Source organism: Thamnophis elegans, chromosome 15, assembly GCF_009769535.1.
Source record: "Thamnophis elegans isolate rThaEle1 chromosome 15, rThaEle1.pri, whole genome shotgun sequence".
NCBI classification, from domain to species: domain Eukaryota; kingdom Metazoa; phylum Chordata; class Lepidosauria; order Squamata; family Colubridae; genus Thamnophis; species Thamnophis elegans.
Window position 1 is genome coordinate 18,224,972 of NC_045555.1, and position 17,805 is coordinate 18,242,776.

The following is a 17,805-nucleotide window of genomic DNA, read 5'->3' on the forward strand; positions in this document are numbered from 1 at the left end:
ACACACACATACATACACACACACACCTCCACCCCTCCCTCTCTCCCTCCCACCCCCGCGCGCCGGCCCGGGAGATGGATGACTTGTCAGACAAAGGCAGTAGATTCCAACACTCGCGGATTCGCCAAAGCGCAGCGCCCCATCCCCGGCCAGTGGTTCCCTGGCTCGGCCCCGGCGATCCTCCAACCGCCCCCGCCAGGCACGCCCGGGCCTCGGGCTGGCGGGGACCCTGACATCCGCCCATCCCCGCTCCTGGACAGCCCGAGAACACCTGGTTTGATAGCTGCTCTCGCCTCGCTACTTGGTTGGCCGGGGTTTTTTGTTTTTGTTTTTTGAGGAGGGGGGCGGCGGGAATGGGCTCTTCCACCTCCCAGACGCCGCGGCGGCACCTTCCCGGCCACCTCGGGGTGTTTGTGTGGCGGTAAACTCCGATCTTCCGCCGCCATCATCATCTTCATCATCACCGCGCCTTCCCAATACCCAGGCCTTCTGCCGTCAGAAGGTCGCGTCCGAACGAAGCTGGGGGAAGCCAGATCCTCTGCGCCAAGAGCGCTGGCCTGAGCGCGGCGGGCGTAAGACACAGGCCAGCCGGCCGCCACGGCTCCGGAGATGCGCCTTTCCCCCGCTCCGCGCGAAGAGCCGCCGCCACGACATCCACCAAGGGCGCCGTTTGAAACTGGGCCTTCTTGGAAATCCTACCCCCGTCCCCCCAGACAGACTCACCTTGGAGGAAGGAGAAGGCTGCGGATCGGCCTAGGGGGCTGCGGGTTGTGGCGCCGAGCTGGTCCGAAGGGGACAAGGAAGGAAGGAAGGAAGGGAAGGGAAGGAAACCTACTCGCGGGCACTTTCTTTTGTAGTACCAAGCCCAAGTAAGTCCCATTTAGCTGGACGCGCCATAGAAAAGGGGAGGGGGAAGCATTCTATCCGTCAATGCGTATTTCGACCACCCCAGATTTTTTTTTCCTAAGAAAAGGCATTACGACGCGCGCTTGCCCTGCGTTTCTATTTTCATTCTGCCAAAGACAGGACTTTTTTAAAAGAAACCCTCTTGTTTTGCTATTTCAACCGTCTCCGGGAATAACTTTGTATTTGTGTATGTGTGTGTGTTTGTGTGTGTGTGTGTGTTTTACGTTTACTATGTATAAAAGAGACCAATCGATTGCAAAATGAAGGAAAAGTGTTTTTTTCACTTCTGAGAAACGGTTGGGAAACGAAAGGGGGGGCGAGGAGCCTGCGGCAAATCAATAAACTCCCTGCCATTTGCTCCTCAACGCGGGTTCTTTTTCGTCCTTTTCCAGGTAGGCGAATTGAAACTCCCCCTCGCCCCGCTTTGCTTAGATCTTTCCTGCCTCTCCGCTTCGCCAGCAGGAAAGGCTCAGGTTCGCAACCAGCTGCGCCTCTTCGCGTGGAATATTTCTCGGGATGACATCAATCAGGGTGACACTTCCCTCTGTCTCTCTCGCCTGCCCACTTCGGGAGCCCTTATAGGCTCCGACAGCTTAGGCAGACTGCCTTTCAAGCAGAACGTTGCGTGGCGAAATGCCACTGCTGCCGCCAATGATCCTTTTGCCCCCTGCGCCTCGGCTGGTTGTTATGTTATTTCTGTCCTACCGGGGTGTGTGTCTGTGTGTCTGCGTGTGACTGGGCCGGTCTTAATGCCCAACGCAATGGCCCTTGTGCTCGGATCAAGCGGGCCATTTACAGGGCAGAGAAAGAGGCAGAGACGGTTGGCCGAAAACAGTTCTCCAGTTTTTGACATTGTGCCGGGAAAAACCTTTCACGGAAATCGTACCTCGGGGACTCACACAAGTCCACAAATTCACACGCGCAGGGAGACGAGTTTCTCTGACCTCCCCTCCACCAATCACCCTTCAACCGGTATGGCTTGGCCCCGGCGCAGTTGCGGCAGCGGTAGCCGAAGCGGTAGGTCGGTGAAAGAAATTCTCCCTCCTCCCGGGTCGGGACGGAGCTGGAGGCCGGAGGGAGCCGAGGGGTGTGTGGGGCGGGCGGTGGGGGGGGGGGCGGACCCTATCCCGGACGCAGGTGGGGGGAAGGTTTTCTCCACGCCACTGTAGTTTTGGGGCAACCGAGATTGTTCCAAGCGACTCCTACAGAGGGCGTTGAGAGGTTGGCTACTTCTTAGATTTCGGGAAAAGTTTCAAACTAAACCAGGTTTGTAAATCAGGGTTCCCCAAACTTGGCAACTTTAGGACTTGTGGACTTCAACTCCCAGAATACTCCAGCCAGCAGAATTCTGGGAGTTGAAGTTCACAAGTCTTAAAGTTGCCAAGTTTGAAGACCTCTGTTCTAAATGAACTTTTAGTCCAAGACCTTTGATCACCCCGAAGCTGAGCCATCTCCCCACCCCCGCGCTGCTTTGTATGAACTTGGTATTTGAGCGAGGCGCACCCAACACAATCACACCCTCTTTTAAGATCTGCCCCAACCCGAGACCTCCTCCCAATCTATTTCAAGGCCCCTGTTCTGGTCTGAGCCACGCCAGAAAATAAAAATTAATCGGTCACTGCAGTTCATCCCGGCTTTTTTCCACCTTGGCAGAGCGTTCGCAGTCTACCGGGAAATACCTGGGCCGTCAGGACTTACCGGTATCTGGCCAAAATCCTCAACTAACGCCTGCCACTGAAGAGACTGAATAGTCACTGGTCTGAGATGGCATAGGTTCTCCTGCTTGAGCAGGGGGCTGGACTAGAAGACCTCCAAGGTCCCTTCCAGCTCTATTGTATTCTAATTCCAATTCTAATTCTAACTGAATTCTAAGTCAACTGAACTCCGGCCACTGCTTCTGGCCTCAGCCGATCAACCTCACTCCAAGCCCCAGCGCGGCCTCTGCCTCCTGTCTCGGCTGCCCCACATCGGGCCTCTCGCCCTGGGACCCCTGGCTAAGTGCTTTCCATTCCCCAGTCAACCCGCTTAGCCCTATGGCACGCCCCAAGAGATATTGATGGCAGCCGCTCTGAAAGAACCTCTCGGGCGGGTCTTCCTAAGTCAAGAAAGGAACGGGACGAACTGAGCGCGGTGGGTATTCACAGGCAAGTTTCGTTAAGGAAGGTTGGGGTTTGGAAGAGCGAATCCAAGCAAAGCGGGTTGGGCAGCTTTTGCTAAAAGTGCTGAAATCTTCTGGCAGCAGTACTTTATAAAAATTAAACTCGGCTACACCTTTATCAAAAGCAACCCATCTTGAGATAAAATCAAAACAAAAGAAAATAGTAAAGAAAGTAAAAGGCAGCTTTGGGAAGCGTCTTTGTAGGGCTAACATCTCTGTTGGTGGAAAAGCACAAGAGGAGCCTCCCCTTTAAGGAGCCTCTAATCTCGGCTCACCTCCCCAAATTGTCACCTCTTCCTGAGCGGGACTTCCTGGAGGAATTGCTTTGTCAACAGTCAAACCTACCTAACAATTTCTCTCAGCCCGAGGGCGGGGTGGTGGTGTGTGTCTCTTCGTGCGTGTGTGTGTGTGTGAGCGACGAGGATGCTAATTCCTCCAGCAAGGATCCCTGAACTCACTTCTCTCCTGCCTCTCTCCTTCCTCCTAGCCCCAAAGAGATGGAAGGAAGGGATTTCAATCACTATAAAGAATTTCCTTCTCCCCCCCGCTCCCCCTCCCCTCCCCTCCCTTCCTCTGTTATCTTTCGGAAAACTCCCCGAGCCCAACTCGCGGCTGGTCAAGCTTGGGTGCTCCCGCTAGTTTTACTTTAAATGAATCTTCTTTTCTCCTTTTTTTCAAAGAGGGTCTTCTTGCGTCTCCCCCTCCCCGCTTATTCATTCTCTCCCCCCCCACACACACCCCCACACCTTCCAACTCGGAGCATTTACACTTCAAACGCGGCACCCGCGTCTCTGCGGAAATTTGGAGAGGAGGCGAAAAATAAACTTTTGGGAAGGTTGGGAAGATAGCAATCTCTGCATTTGTTTCATTACCTCCAGTGCCCAACTGATCAAGCAAAGCGAACTCACTGATCTCATCCTCCCTCCCCACCCTCACTCACCCCCACCCCCAACTAATATGAACTTTCAGCCCTCTCCCTGGACTCTACGGACAATGTGGTTTCTCTTCCTTCCGGAGAATCTTGCATTTTATTTGGTTTTATTTGATTTGGGGTCTTCGACCTGGGATAGAGAACAAGCAGCTCGTTTGCTTCTTTCTGGGTGCCTCGGCCGTTACTGCGTTTTTTGAGTCCTCCAGTCATGTTTGGGACCGAGATGGGTCTGCTAATTCAGCGAACTCTCCACCGCTGCCGACTAATTGCTCTGTCCTGATAAGGGAGCTTTGATTGCCGCATTTTTACACAGCCAACGATGCTTTCAGACCAAAGGAAAAGCAAGGCGGTGCCTTTTCCCCTGCCAGGTTGTTAAATCGGCTTTTCTCGCTTTCCTCAGTCCTCCACCACTACCACTCAAATCTACTTTGGGAAGACACCCTAGGGGGCAGAAGACCCTCGCCCTAGCTGGGGCAACACGACGACGCTGCCAATGCTCTAATTTGGAAGTAAAGAGATAGAGTCCGGCTTGGGACCTAAGCATACACCATCCTGGGTAGGCCCAGGTACAGTGGTGAAATTTATTTTTTTTAAAAACTACCGGTTCTGTTGGCGTGGCTTGGTGAACACGGCAGGGGAAGGATACTGCAAAATTCTCATTCCTTCCCCACTCCTGGGGGAAGGGTATTGCAAAATCTCCATTCCCACCCCACTCTGGGGCCAGCCAGAGGTGGCATTTGCCGGTTCTCCCAACTTCTCAAAATTTCCGATACCGGTTCTCCAGAACTTGCTGAATTTCACCCCTGCCACTAGGAGTAAAAGAGCAAGAGGGCAGTGCAAAGATTGAAAGGGCGAAGGGAGCGGACTAGACCAAGACGGGCCACCATCCCGGCCAGCTCACGATGCCGCTTAAAAAGCGTGCCAGGGTAACCGAGAAGGGAGCTGAGGGATCCACGTGAGCCTCTCGGTGCCGAGGGTTCCAAGCGACGCCCACGCGCGGCCCTCCGACACTTCCGCTTCCAAGCGTGAAGAAATAGTTCCGGCTCAAGTGCTTCCAACTTAATGGCCAAGGCGTCCCTCGCGCGTCTTTTTACCGCGTCGCGCAGGACAGGTTTAGAGACCAAGGGCGTTGTAGTCGGCCTGGAGCCCAGATCCGTCCCCTTCCTTCCTTCTGCTTCCCCCCCCCCCGCCCACCCGTCACCTTGATGGAGACGCGGCTTCTGCTACAATATGGAGCCCCCGCTGCCATTTCATACTATTACTTTTCCTTCTTCCTCCTCCTCGCTAGGGAGGCGACGCTTTCCTTGGGCACTTAACAAGCCGAGGGAAAAGCAGGCGGGCCGGCCGGCCGGGCTGATGGCCTCCTGCAGTTGTTGGCTTTTTCCCTGCGCTGCATTTGTTTGCCTGCCACCGCTTAAGAAGCCCACGTGCGCTGCTCTTTTATTCGGGCGCCGGGCACTTTTAACCTCTTCTCTTGACAAGAGCGCGTTTGCTAGAACAGCCCCCCCCCCCTTCAGACAAGCCGGAGACCTTTTTACAGCCTCGTTTGAGTTGAGGGGAAGTCAACAATAGGTCGGAGACTAAGGAGGGGGAGCTGCAGAGCCAGCGAGCGAGACCAGCTTGCTCGCTCAAGGGCCAAACGCGCTCCTGCCAGGGGAAAAAAAATAAAATAATTGGGAGGTCTGCCCCACGCGGTGGTGCCTGCTTGTCTCCTCCCGCCGTGCCTCGGTCTTTGCCCCAGAAAAGCCAGCGGGCTTGCGGGGGGAGGGGGGGCGGAGGGAGGGGGGGCACAACAACTTCCACCAAAGTTCAGGAACGGTTTAGACGTCTGTAGGAGAATAGTGCCGGAAGCTGTAGGCGCGCACTTTGTGGACTGAGAAACAGCATCTGAAATAGAGAGGGTAGGGTCTTGCTCGTGGGAAGGGTCACCACGGCCTGACTAGATTCTATTAGGGGGGGGGGTCTTTTTATGTTTAGGAAGCCGTCGGGATGAGAAGAAACGGAGGTATATTAGGCCCCCAAATCTTTGGATCCAACAAACCGGTCTCCCAGCACCCCACAGTATGTTTCCTCGGGTTTTTTTTGGCAGTGCCAACTGGCATCTGCTGGAAAGAGGCCTTCTTGCGCAATTTCCTCCCTACTGGGTGGGTATAGTTTGGACTTCTCTCGTTTCTTCCTTCAAATATTCAGTTAATGAATTTAAAAGCTTAGTTTTTAAAAAAGCCTAGTTTTAATCAGAGGTGATGAAATATTCCTCTCCCCCTAAATCATTTCTCCCTCCATCCCACCACACCCCACCCCCATCCTTTCATCCAAGGTTGGCGTTCCGTGGCCTGAGGCGGCTTCTTCTTTCTTTCTTTCTTTCTTTCTTTCTTTCTTTCTTTCTTTCTTTCTTTCTTTCTTTCTTTCTTTCTTTCTTTCTTTCTTTCTTGCAAACATTTGGATTTACAGACGTCGCAAGCAAATCGTGGCCGATGGCCACTCACTGCAAGGGCCCCCATAAAACTCAGACCGATCTGTGCGGGAAAGTGCTGTGGATGAGCAAAACGCCTCGAGTTTGCCCGTTGTGGGAAATTCTCTGGGGGAAAAAATCAGGAATAAAGTGGGCTAAAGGAAAGGGTGAGGATTTTGAAACAAGGCAGCCTTTAAAAGGAAGGTTTCAAAAGACAGGAAGCTTCTCCTGATCTTAATTCCAAGCAGCGCCCGGAAGTCAAGTGGACAAAAAGTTTCTCTGCGAACTTCCTAGCTGACTTCGACTTAATTGCATAGCCTTCTGAGAAAGTAGCATAATTCCTCTAATTCTTTTTCGTTTTTTTTTTCTTTCCCTCTCTTTCTCTTTTCTAAATCTTCCATATTTGATCTGGACAATTTCCGGGAATGAGAATATTTGCCCGAATAGGAAGGGGGGGGGAGGAATCCTGCTATTCTTATCTTTTGATTTCTTTTCAGGATTGTGGGATCTTTGTTTTCAATGTAACCAGCACATTCTCAAAATGTCTGGCGAATATTTCATTATTTTAAATTACGTTGGCGATGTATTTCAACAGAATGAAGTAACTTCTTTACTAAGTAAATAAACGAAGGTGATACAAGTTATCGTTTGACAACGAAGCTCATCCCTACGAAGGATGACCAGTATTGTCTTTAGGCATTGTTTTGCCTAAGCAGTAAACTGTCAAAGCTCTTACTGGTCGTAGCACCAGACCTTCCTTCCGGATCCAAAACGGAAAGTTCACTCTCCGTCTTGCAAGTTAACCCTCCCAATCTGTAATGAGCTTCCATTGGCCAGGAGAAGCGAAGAGCCGGCGAAAGTTTATTTTCCTTCTTAAATGACAATTACCATTGTGTTACAAATTGTTCTTGCTTTGTATAAAATCTGGAAACCACTACATCTCAGAATTAAATCTGTTATGGTCCAAGTCACTTGACTTTGGCAAGAACTGTTATGGGTGGGAGGAGGGGGAGGGGAAGAGAAAGAGAGAATTAATAAGGGGCAACCAGAAAATATCTGGAGCCAAAGGGAATCCAGCTCAAAAAGAAAAAAGCATATCTGTATCTGATGCTGCCAAGATAGAACTAATCCACCAAGCAAAACTTTCTTCAGTTAAGTGAACTTAAAATCTTCAAAAATTGGATTTTATAACATACAGGGTACCCAAAACAATGATCTAATAAAACGCTTATGGATTAGCAGATTCGGGATCTTGAGTTATTATTTATGCCCGCGTCGTGCAACTCCCCAAGCAAACCACGCATAATAAAAAGGGGTAAAGGAGAATCCCCTAGTTAAAAGCTAGAGTAGAGCCAAGCTAATTGCAAGTGGAAATTATTCCAGGTGGAGTGGGGGGGGGGGATAGAACTTGTGAACCAATGCAAGGCCTGGCACCTCCACCCCCGGTTAGGGATTACAAGAGAGCCAGGGGCGATCCCAGCGAAGCTCGGAGAGTTTCTTGGGGATCAAGCGAGCGCGGAAGGACGGGGATGCGGGCGGTGGCGGCACCAAGACCCTTCCAGGCGCACAGGCTGCCTCTCTCTCGACTCGAAGCGAGAGAAAACGAAAGACCACGGAGCTGGGAGAGGGCTGCCTGAGACCAGCCCGGCACTACCCTCCCTCGCCCGCCCGCCGGGTTCTTCGGGTCCTGCGTGGCTTCGTTTCAGCCTTCGCTCCGTGCCGCAGCCGCCGGGGGGCTTCGCACGTCTCCAACAGGGACGCTGGCAAGCGAAAAGCGGGAGCCGATTTCCTTGCCTTGAGACCGGCTCTCCTCTCCCGGCTCACGACTGCCGGCCTTGGGCAAACTTTGCTCCACAATTCGTTGCAAGCGGGTTCAGGGTAAGCTGCTGGGAGAAACCTTTCCCTGGGAGGTGGAGGGTTGGGGAATACCTCTTTCATCTCAAAGAGAAAGAAACTTGAGTTCTTTTATTTTTATTTTTTTTTTAAATGGCAGGATTTGCTCAGAAGGGGTTGGTTCAGACGGCCGTTTTCTTGGTCCGTATCTTGTAGAGAAAGGAAAGGTTTGCTTCGGGACTTGCGACCATCTGAAAACTTTCCGTGCACGGGCAATTTGCGCGCTTTTCATAGTTCGGCCCTCGTGAAACAGGGAAGGAGTAGGGCACTGAACGGCGTTATTTTTCTCCAGCCCAATTTAATGAGCGAGGTTCAACATGAAAAGAAAGGCTCTCGCGATTTGTTGGGAATCGGTTTTGAGTGGTCAAGTTAATCAGAGGATTAGTACATCTTTAGGAGACTTGAAAAAAAACAAATTTAAGGTGGGAGGGAAAGTATGGTGGACTATCTAAAGAACTTTTCTCTTGTGCCGACCGTCGTAATGCTGCCAGGAACAGCCGCAGGGGGGGGGGGGAGCTGTACAGTCGCCGTCAAGGCCAAGGAAAAATTTTCTCCTGGGAGTTGGAAACGCAGCTTTTTCTTCGGGCAGAATGTGTGCAGAAAGGCGGACGGGAAGGGAAGGGAAAGGAAAAAGGATATTACAAACAGCGTTCTAAGACGGACAGTTTACCAAGTAGGCAAGTCGATCTAGAGTCGCTTTAGTTATCCACGCAACCGAAATCCCTCTCTCGCTCTCATAACGTTCCCCACCTCGTTAACCTCCATCCCCCCCCCCCCGCTTTACAGACCGGTATTAGAGAGCTAGTGCTGGGGCACCCTAAAGAGTGTCCAGGTTTGCCTTTCCACTTTTGACCAATATCACCCCACCCCCACTACTACCTGGCTTGGTTGCCCGCCCGCCCCTAGGTAGGAGATTCTATCCAAGGGAATAAATAGACGGCGTTTCTGCTCTACTAATTTCATAATGCTCTGGCAGGGCTCCCCTCCCCCGTTTCATTTTTTAACCCCTAAAAGAGGGAAGGAGAGGACACTCCCCCCCCCCAATAGGCCGACAAGCAAAGCCAAAGCCGCAGGGGTAAGGGAGGACGGCGGCAAGATAAAGAGGTCTGCTGGAGTAGCGGGGCTGTTAAGGTGGCTGCGGGGCGGGAGGGGTGGTGTTATGAACAGTGCCATTACTTTTGCTTTAGCCTGTGGTGCTGGTTTTTTTTTTTTTTGAGAAACACCCCCTCCCCTTTTTCTCGCTTGGAAGGTCACCAGGCACCTGCTGGGTGGCTCAGCTGGCAGAAGCGCCCTTTCCTGGAGGAAAGGGTGAGTAGTAGTAACCTGGGTGGGCCGAGGTGTACGTGAAGCAAAAGGCTGCCCCAGCCCACCCCTCCCCAAAGCCTGCCGCCCTCCTCCGCAGTCAGCAGCACCAAATTCATCGGCCAATATCTGTAGGCGGGGGGGGGGTCACTCCTGCCATTCCCAGGGCTCCCTCGTTGCCTTCAGCCCCTCACTCTCCCTCTCACCCTCGCCCCGGGCAGGGTACTTGAAGCTAATATTTGCATACTGGGAGAACGGTGCTGTTGGATTTAATTCAATCGAACATTCAATCAAACCTCGTCCATTTATTTACTCAGAGGATTCCGTGTTTTCCTTTCATATCAGTGGTCTTTTCCCCCGCTTTCCTTCCCGATTAAGAGCGGTACAAATTTATGAACGCCTTTAAACCGGTGTCGTTTTTTAAAAAAAAAAAAACAACCAGAAAACAAGACGAGTCCATTGTGTGGCAGAGCTAAGGATTGAAGTCTCGGGACCACCGCCAAGCTGATCTGGGCGTTTCAATCCGCATCTCCCAATCTCTGGGGAAAAAAATCCTTCAAGAAAGTGGACTTAGGGTCAGGGAGGGAAAACATCCGTTTTTTTTAAAAAAAATGCTTCTATTTATCATTCGTCATGGGGCCTGATTTAAAACGGGGGGGGGGGGGATAAGGGGAGAAGCGGCCACAATTTTTCTTTGCGCTACGAAGTGGTTTATCCAACCTTCATAAACAGGGAAGAAAACCGGGCCCTGTAAATGTTTATCTAGTTGTAAACTGCCAGGGATTTTCAGGCAGGCGCAGCGGGCGAGTGTTTCTATGAAGAGAAAGAAAGTGGGAGGGAGGGAAGAGAAAGAAGGGGGAAGACAGAGGTGTTGGTACCTGGAGGGGTAAAATGCAAGTTTGGGAAGGAGCAACGGCGAAAGGATCCGATTTTGCAAGTTTGAACTCAAGAATCAATGGAGTTGGGGGGCGGTGGGGGTGGAGGGTGAAACCGGAAGAGATTCCCGGCAGCCTGATCCCATTAGCTCCGTCCTTGGGTTGCAAATTTATACGGTCTAGGAGGTGAACAGATGGACTATCAATTTAATTCCATCTTCAACACCATCAGAGATTGATTTTCTACTCGCTTTTAATTTTGCTATAATTAATTAGATCATTACAACTGTTTTCTATTGATCTTCCTATTTAAACCTCAGATGCAAAGCGACTTGGGCAGATCTTTTAGAGACACAGAAGGGAAATAGAACAGAGGGGACTGCAAACGGGACAGGGCATATGTTATTTTTTTTAAAAAAATGTAAATCTAAAATGCTGAATAAAAGACTGGGAAGGACTTCTTTCATGTTGTAAACGGGAAACCTACATGAAAACATTTATTTGAAACGAACATTTTCTTCTCTGCACAGGGCTTCTTTGTGTCCATCAGCTGACGATGGTCTAAAATCCCTAAATATGCCATATGTGCATATTTAATACGCTCAGATAATCAGTGGTATTTGGTGGGGTTTGGTTTTCCAGGTTTGTGTGTGGGTGGGTGTGGGTATGGGTGTGAGTGTGTGTTTGTGTGTGGCGTTTTCAAAAGTCAGTTTTAATCATTAGCATGGTGCTAATGTCTATTTCACCACTTACAAGAATGTTAGTTATATACATATACATACACACACGTATATGTATATACATATATATGTATGTATATGTATATAACTAAGAGCCTTGTTATACATATATATGTATGTATATGTATATAACTAAGAGCCTTGTTATACATATATATGTATGTATATGTATATAACTAAAAGCCTTGTAAATGTATGTATGTATGTATGTATGTATATGTGGATGTATGTATATGTATATAACTAAGCCTTTTAAGTGGTGAAATAGACATTAGCACCACACTAATTAAAACTGACTGTTGGAAACGCCTGTATAGTAGCGAATCCACAGTCATCAGGCTAAGCAAAACCAATTTTCCAAGTTCTTTTTCTTCGTGCTGGAAAAATCCCCACTTCTAAGTCTGAAAAAGAAAACCACCTCTGGGGACATCCTGAAATGGCTTGCCTTCCCCCCCCCCCCCGCCGTTTTGGAAACGGGAGCTTTTGCTTCTTCCTTCGCCCCCTCTTCCTTTCCCCCACCAAGATCTCCCTTCCAGGAAGTTATGTACCTTTGGTTTACACGAAGCTAAAGATGTAGCCTGGGGATACGGGAAAAAGGTGCCTTCTTCCACACCCCCGCCGCCCAAAGCCTCGACGCACCCTGAGTGGAGACGGCGGAGGTTCCTGAACCCAAATATTTGCCTTCTGCTCAGGCTGAACTTCTGGCGCCGCTCCATCCACTAGGAGATTGAGTCAGAGAAGCAGAGTTTGGGGCAGATTGCACTCACTTGGGGACTGACTGCAAGAAGTCGCTGTTCTGGGGATGGATGCGCCTCTTTCGAAGTCCATAAATAACCGTTGGAGCTGCTCACCCACTCCTTTTTTCTGCTTTCCTGCTACAGCTGTGAACCAGGCCCCAGCGCGTCTCCCCACTGGTCCCCAGCCCGCCAGATCAGCTGCAGCCGTTCATATTCCTCCCCTTGGCCATCTCGCTGGCTCCCCGCTCTGCTGACTTGGCTGCGACCACCTCAACTACAAGCGTTGAGCTAAGACAAGAAAAAAGGGAAGGGAGAAAGGGAAGAAGAGGCGTCGCCCCAGCTACAGGAGAGCCACCGCTGTGCCATCCCACTGACCCACCCGAGAAAAAGACAAGTAGAGTGGAGCACCAAAAGGGACATTCCCCAGCTTGTGTACAGCTGATATGCCCAGAAAACATCATCGCCCGGGTTAGACTTCCTGTCTGTCAGAACTTCATCGGAGAAGACCTTTTGGCTGGCAAATTCCACCCTCTTGCTCCAAGGCATCCAATAATACTCCTAAGGTAGAAGAAGCTTGGAGGACTTCTACCTTTTTCTGTATAAAGTTTTATTTTTTCCTTTCATATACATTCACAAATATACCTTCTTGTAAATAGTATTAACATATATCTATTAACTATTGTCGTTTATCACAATCTTCTTACAAACATAGAAATCACAGTTGGGGTCACTTTCTTGCCACCGAGTATCTCCATCTTGTTTTGCAACAACCCTACTCCTTCTCAACCTCCCTTCTCTGCCTTCTCCTTTCCTCCTCTCTTGCCTCTTTTCTTCTTCCCTTCCCCTTCCCCCACTCCTCCTCCCTTCTTCTCATTCTTACCCTCTCTGCTGCTCTTACTTCCCCTCCCTTACTTCCTCTGCTTTACCCTTTCTTCTCTTCCCTCCTCTTCCTCTCTCATTTCCGTTGTTGCCCTTATTTTCTTTCTCTAGTGGATTCTCGGGGTAGCATTCCAGCTTGGAAGACTTCTTGAGGGATGCAAAGCAGGACCTGAGTAGAAGAGCATAAAAAATGGACCAAAAGGGGAACTTTTTTTTTGACTGGGAGCATTGCCATTTTGCCAGCGCATTTCCAGGAGAAATCTCATCCCAGGTGATGTAAATTCCCCCCCCCCCTAGCATTTAGAGGAAAACCCCTGAGAAGAGCACCTGTGCTGAGTCCCCCCTGCCTTTCTCTCTCCCGGGGGAGACCAAAGAAAAGATGCTTATAAGCCACCTCTTATTTAAGGGGGAACCCCTGACTGCAGCCAAGAAATCAAAAGACGATTGATCCTGGGGAGGAAAGCTATGGCAAATCTAGACAGCATGCTAAAAAGCAGAGACATCACCCTGCCAACAAAAGAGCATCTAGTCAAGGTTGTGGTTTTCCCAGTTGGAATGGATGGCTGTGAAGATTGGACCATAAGAAAGGCTTAGCTAGCGCCAGAGAATGGAGACCTTTGAACTATGGTGCTGGAGAAGATTCCTGCGAGTCTCTTGGACTGCAAGGCGATCAAACCGATCAGTCCTAGAGGAGATCAATCCTGACTGCTCTTTAGAAGGCCAGATCCGGAAGAGGAAACTCAAGTACTTTGGCCACCTAATGAGAAGAAAGGACTCACTGGAGAAGAATCTAATGCTGGGAAAGATTGAGGGCAAACGAAGAAGGGGATGACAGAGAATGAGGTGCCTGGATGGAGTCACCAAAGTAGTCTGTGTGAGCTTGAATGATGTCCAGAGGATGGAAGAGGACACGACGGCCTGGAGGAACATTGTCCATGGGTGGGACATGACTTGGCACCTAACAACAACAACCTCTGAAATATCTGTATAAACGATCTCTTAAGGGGTACCCTTCAATATAAATGCCTATTCCGCTTTTGCAATATCTGGCAAGATTTCAAGCCAAATTTCAAGCCAGTCAAATCGATCCTAAGATGTTTCCTGCTGTGTCTCTCTGAGATGTAGTTATCCAACGCTTGCCTTAACTAAGAATGGCAAAAAACGAATGCATTTGGGATACTCAAGGGAGCATCCTTTCCCTAACCCCATTTCCTTGATGGAAAGTGTCTCAACTTCCAATTAGGTACCCCAGGAAAAAAATGAACCATCATCCCATTGATTCTTCCATTAAAGTTGCCTTTTGCTAAAATCGCTTTTAACATTGTCCCCTCCCCTCCCCCTGCTATTCTGGTCTTGTCAAACTTGTTGCTGAACAAAATTGTAAAAAGTGGTCTTGGGGGGAGGGGGTGTCGCATTCTTTCTTAGACTCGTGATACTTTATGGAAAAAAGAGGGGGGGGAAACAGGCGAGGTTCCAATGTCAATCTGGAGGAGAAGCAGGTTAAAGGCAGTGGTGAAATTCTTTTTTTTTTTTTTACTATCTGTTCTGTGGGCGTGGGTTGGTAGGTGTGGTGTGGCTTGGTGGGCGTGGCTTGGTGGGTGTGGCAAGGGAAGGATACTGCAAAATCTCCATTCCTTCCCAATCAGCTGGGACTCGGGAGGCAGAGAATAGATGGGACGTGGCCAACCAGAGGTGGCATTTGCTTGCCAGTTCTCTGAACTACTCAAAATTTCCTCTACCGGTTCTCCAGAACCTGTCAGAACCTGATGGATTTCACCCCGGTTTAAGATCCTCCAAAGAGTCTGCGATCTGACTGGGCTACGAATCTCGGCCCCAAAAAAAGGGACCCATCTGAGCGCGCACCCGAAGAGTGTTGTAAGCTTGTAGCTTCGTCTCATATAGTTTTTGAAAAAGTCGGGACTTTGGAAAGTTAATCATTTGTAAGAAGGGACATTCGTCTAACTCTCATCAAAGTAACTTTGAAACGAGCACCGGCCGCGAACTGGATTCGGAAGAGAAGGAAGAGATTCTCTCCCCCCCACCCCTCCCCCCTCTCTCCCCTCCCAGCTTTGTAAGAATAATTTTCCGCCCTCCGGCCAAGCTTTGCTGCTCATTATTGCCATGGGAACCGTGACAATTTAAACACCCTCAGCCTCCCGCCTCTAAACCCAGCTAAGCCCTTTTTGCTCCCAAATACACCGCCCCGCTCCACTCCTCCCTGCCGCCCCACAGCGTTGGGCTCCACGTTCTCCTTTCTCTCCGCGGCTGCTTGGATGGCGCAGGGGGGCGCGGGGATGGGTCGCCCTGAAGCCACCGCCGAAGAGCCGGGCGAAGCCGCCGATTCTGACGAAGAGCCGAGAGAAGCAGCCGCCTCGTCTTCCGAAGATGTTTATCCCCCTAATCAGTTCATTAGTTATAAACAACATGACATTAGAAGTTAGGAAGCCGTTGATATTAATTTTTATTTAACTAGTTGATGTTTAATCCGTCACGCCAGGCTGGCTAAGGAGAGAGCGAGTGAGGGATTCTTGACACCAGCCAGTTAGACTGGGAACTTCAGAGACCACCATCCGGTTCTGGGCTGCAGAAGGGAAGGGAAAAAGGAAGGAAAGAAAGAAGAAAGGAAGGAGAGAAGAAAGGAAGGGAAGAAGGAAGGGAAGAAGGAAGGAAAGGATAGGAAGGAAAGAAGGAAAGGAAGGAAGGAAAGGAGGGAAGGGAGGGAGGGAGGAAGAGGAAGGAAGGGAAGAAGGAAGAAAGGAAGGGAAGACAGAAGGAAGAGAAGAAGGAAGGAAAGAAGGAAGGAAGGGAAGAAGGAAGGAAGGAGCTTGGGGAGGAAGCAGAGGAGGGAAGGAAAAGGAGCAAAGGGAAAGAGATATGGAGGGGGAAAGTGGGGCGTTGAGAGGCATCAGCACTCTTGGCCAGAGAAGGAAAGCAGGAGAGAACTCCATCCTGCCAGGAAAGCTCTCCATTCCCATCCAACTCGATTTCTCGTTCCAAGAAAAGGAGGGTTTTGCTTGCGGCTGGGCAGCTCCTTATCCAGGCCTCTCCTTAGCCCAATTACAAAGGGGCTTCCTTTAAGTCTTCTTGATTTCCTGGATGTTCTGTCTCTTTGGGTCGCAGGCAGGGACCATCTGGGAGAACTAAGGGCTGGGCAGTCCCAGAGAAGTGCAAACCCAAAGCAAATTTTGTGTCCTTTGTCCCTTTTACAGGGAGCAGGCCAGGACTCCCAGCTGGCCAGAATATTGAAGCAGCTGAGCCAGGCAAAGTCCCTTCTCCAGAGCCAAGAGACTTCTCAGAATTAGCATGGCCCGAAACTTTTTTTGGGTGGGGGGGCAAGGGGGGGGGGACAAGACTGCCCTTCTTAGTTCCAAAGGTCCAGAGGCATTTCACGAGAAGAGTCCTCCACTCCTCTGCTCAGAACAGAATACCTTATGCCACCAGGCTTCAAATTTTGGACCTGGACAACCTAGAACTAGCTTATCGTCTGACCGAAGCATAAGACACAAAATTGTCTACTACAATGCCCTACCTGTCAACGACTACTTCAACCACAACAATGCACAGGCAAACAATAGATCCAAACTCAAGGTAAACTGCTCCAAACTCGATTGCAGAAAATACGACTTCAGCAACAGAGTGGTCAACTCCTGGAATGCTCTACCCAACTCTGTTGTTACATCCTCAAACCCCCAAAAAGTTTAACCTTAAACTCTCTACCGTGGACTTCACCCCATTCCTAAGATGTCTGTAAGGGGGCGTGCATAAGCACACCTGCGTGCATACCGTCCCTGTCCTACTGCTCCCATCTATTTTTACTCATTTCTTATGTAAATATGTATACCTGCTGATACTTATACGTATGTTCATATGTTAAATTCATACATATACTTGTTTTCTCATACATGCTTGACAAACCAAGATAGATAGATAGATAGATAGATAGATAGATAGATAGATAGATAGATATAGATAGATTAAGAGAGAAAGAGAGAGAGAGAGAGATGATGGATAGAGATAGAAGATAGATTAAGAGAGAGAGAGAGAGAGAGAGAGAGAGAGAGAGAGATTAAGAGAGAAATAGAGAGAGAGAGAGATGATGGATAGAGATAGAAGATAGATAGATTAAGAGAGAGAGAGAGAGAGAGAGAGAGAGAGAGAGATGAATAGAGATAGATAGATAGATAGATAGATAGATAGATAGATAGATAGATAGATAGATAGATAGATAGATGATAGATAGAATGAATGAATGAATGAACAAAGGGAAGGGGGGGATGACATGATGGAGCTTCACGCAGGCTCCTCCTCTTAAGAAGTGAGTCTGGGTCTGCCTTTCCCAGCAGAAAACGTGGTAACCTGGGACCCCCAGTTTTTAATCGCCCACCTGCTCTTTCTTTCTTTACCAGAAAGGAAATAGTTCACATTCCCAAGAAAATGCCTCCTTCTGCACCGGTTACTCATTAACCTGACATCAGGAAAGTTCCCAGGGCAAAGGCAGCCCTGAGAGAGGCCCAAAGGAAAAGGGAAAGGGGCAGCTATGGCCAGTTCACCCCTCCATGCAAAAGACTTGCCCTCCCCCCCTCCCCCTTCAAGACACTTGAATCATGAATCAGAATGCAGCTGGAAGGGACCTTGGAGGTCTTCTAGTCCAGCCCCCTGCTCAAGCAGGAGATCCTATTGCATTTCAGACAAGTGACTGCCAGTTTCTTCTCAAAGGACATCTAGTGATGGAGCGCCCACAATTTCTGGAGGCAAACTGTTCCACTGGTTAAGTGTCCTCACTATTTGGAAGTTTCTCCTCAATTCCAGGTTGCTTTTCTCCTTGACTAGTTTCCATCCATTGTTTCTTGTCCTGCCTTCTGGTGCTTTGAAAAATAAATTCACCTCCTCCTCTTTGGGGCGGCCTCTCAAATAGTGGAAGACTGCTGTCAT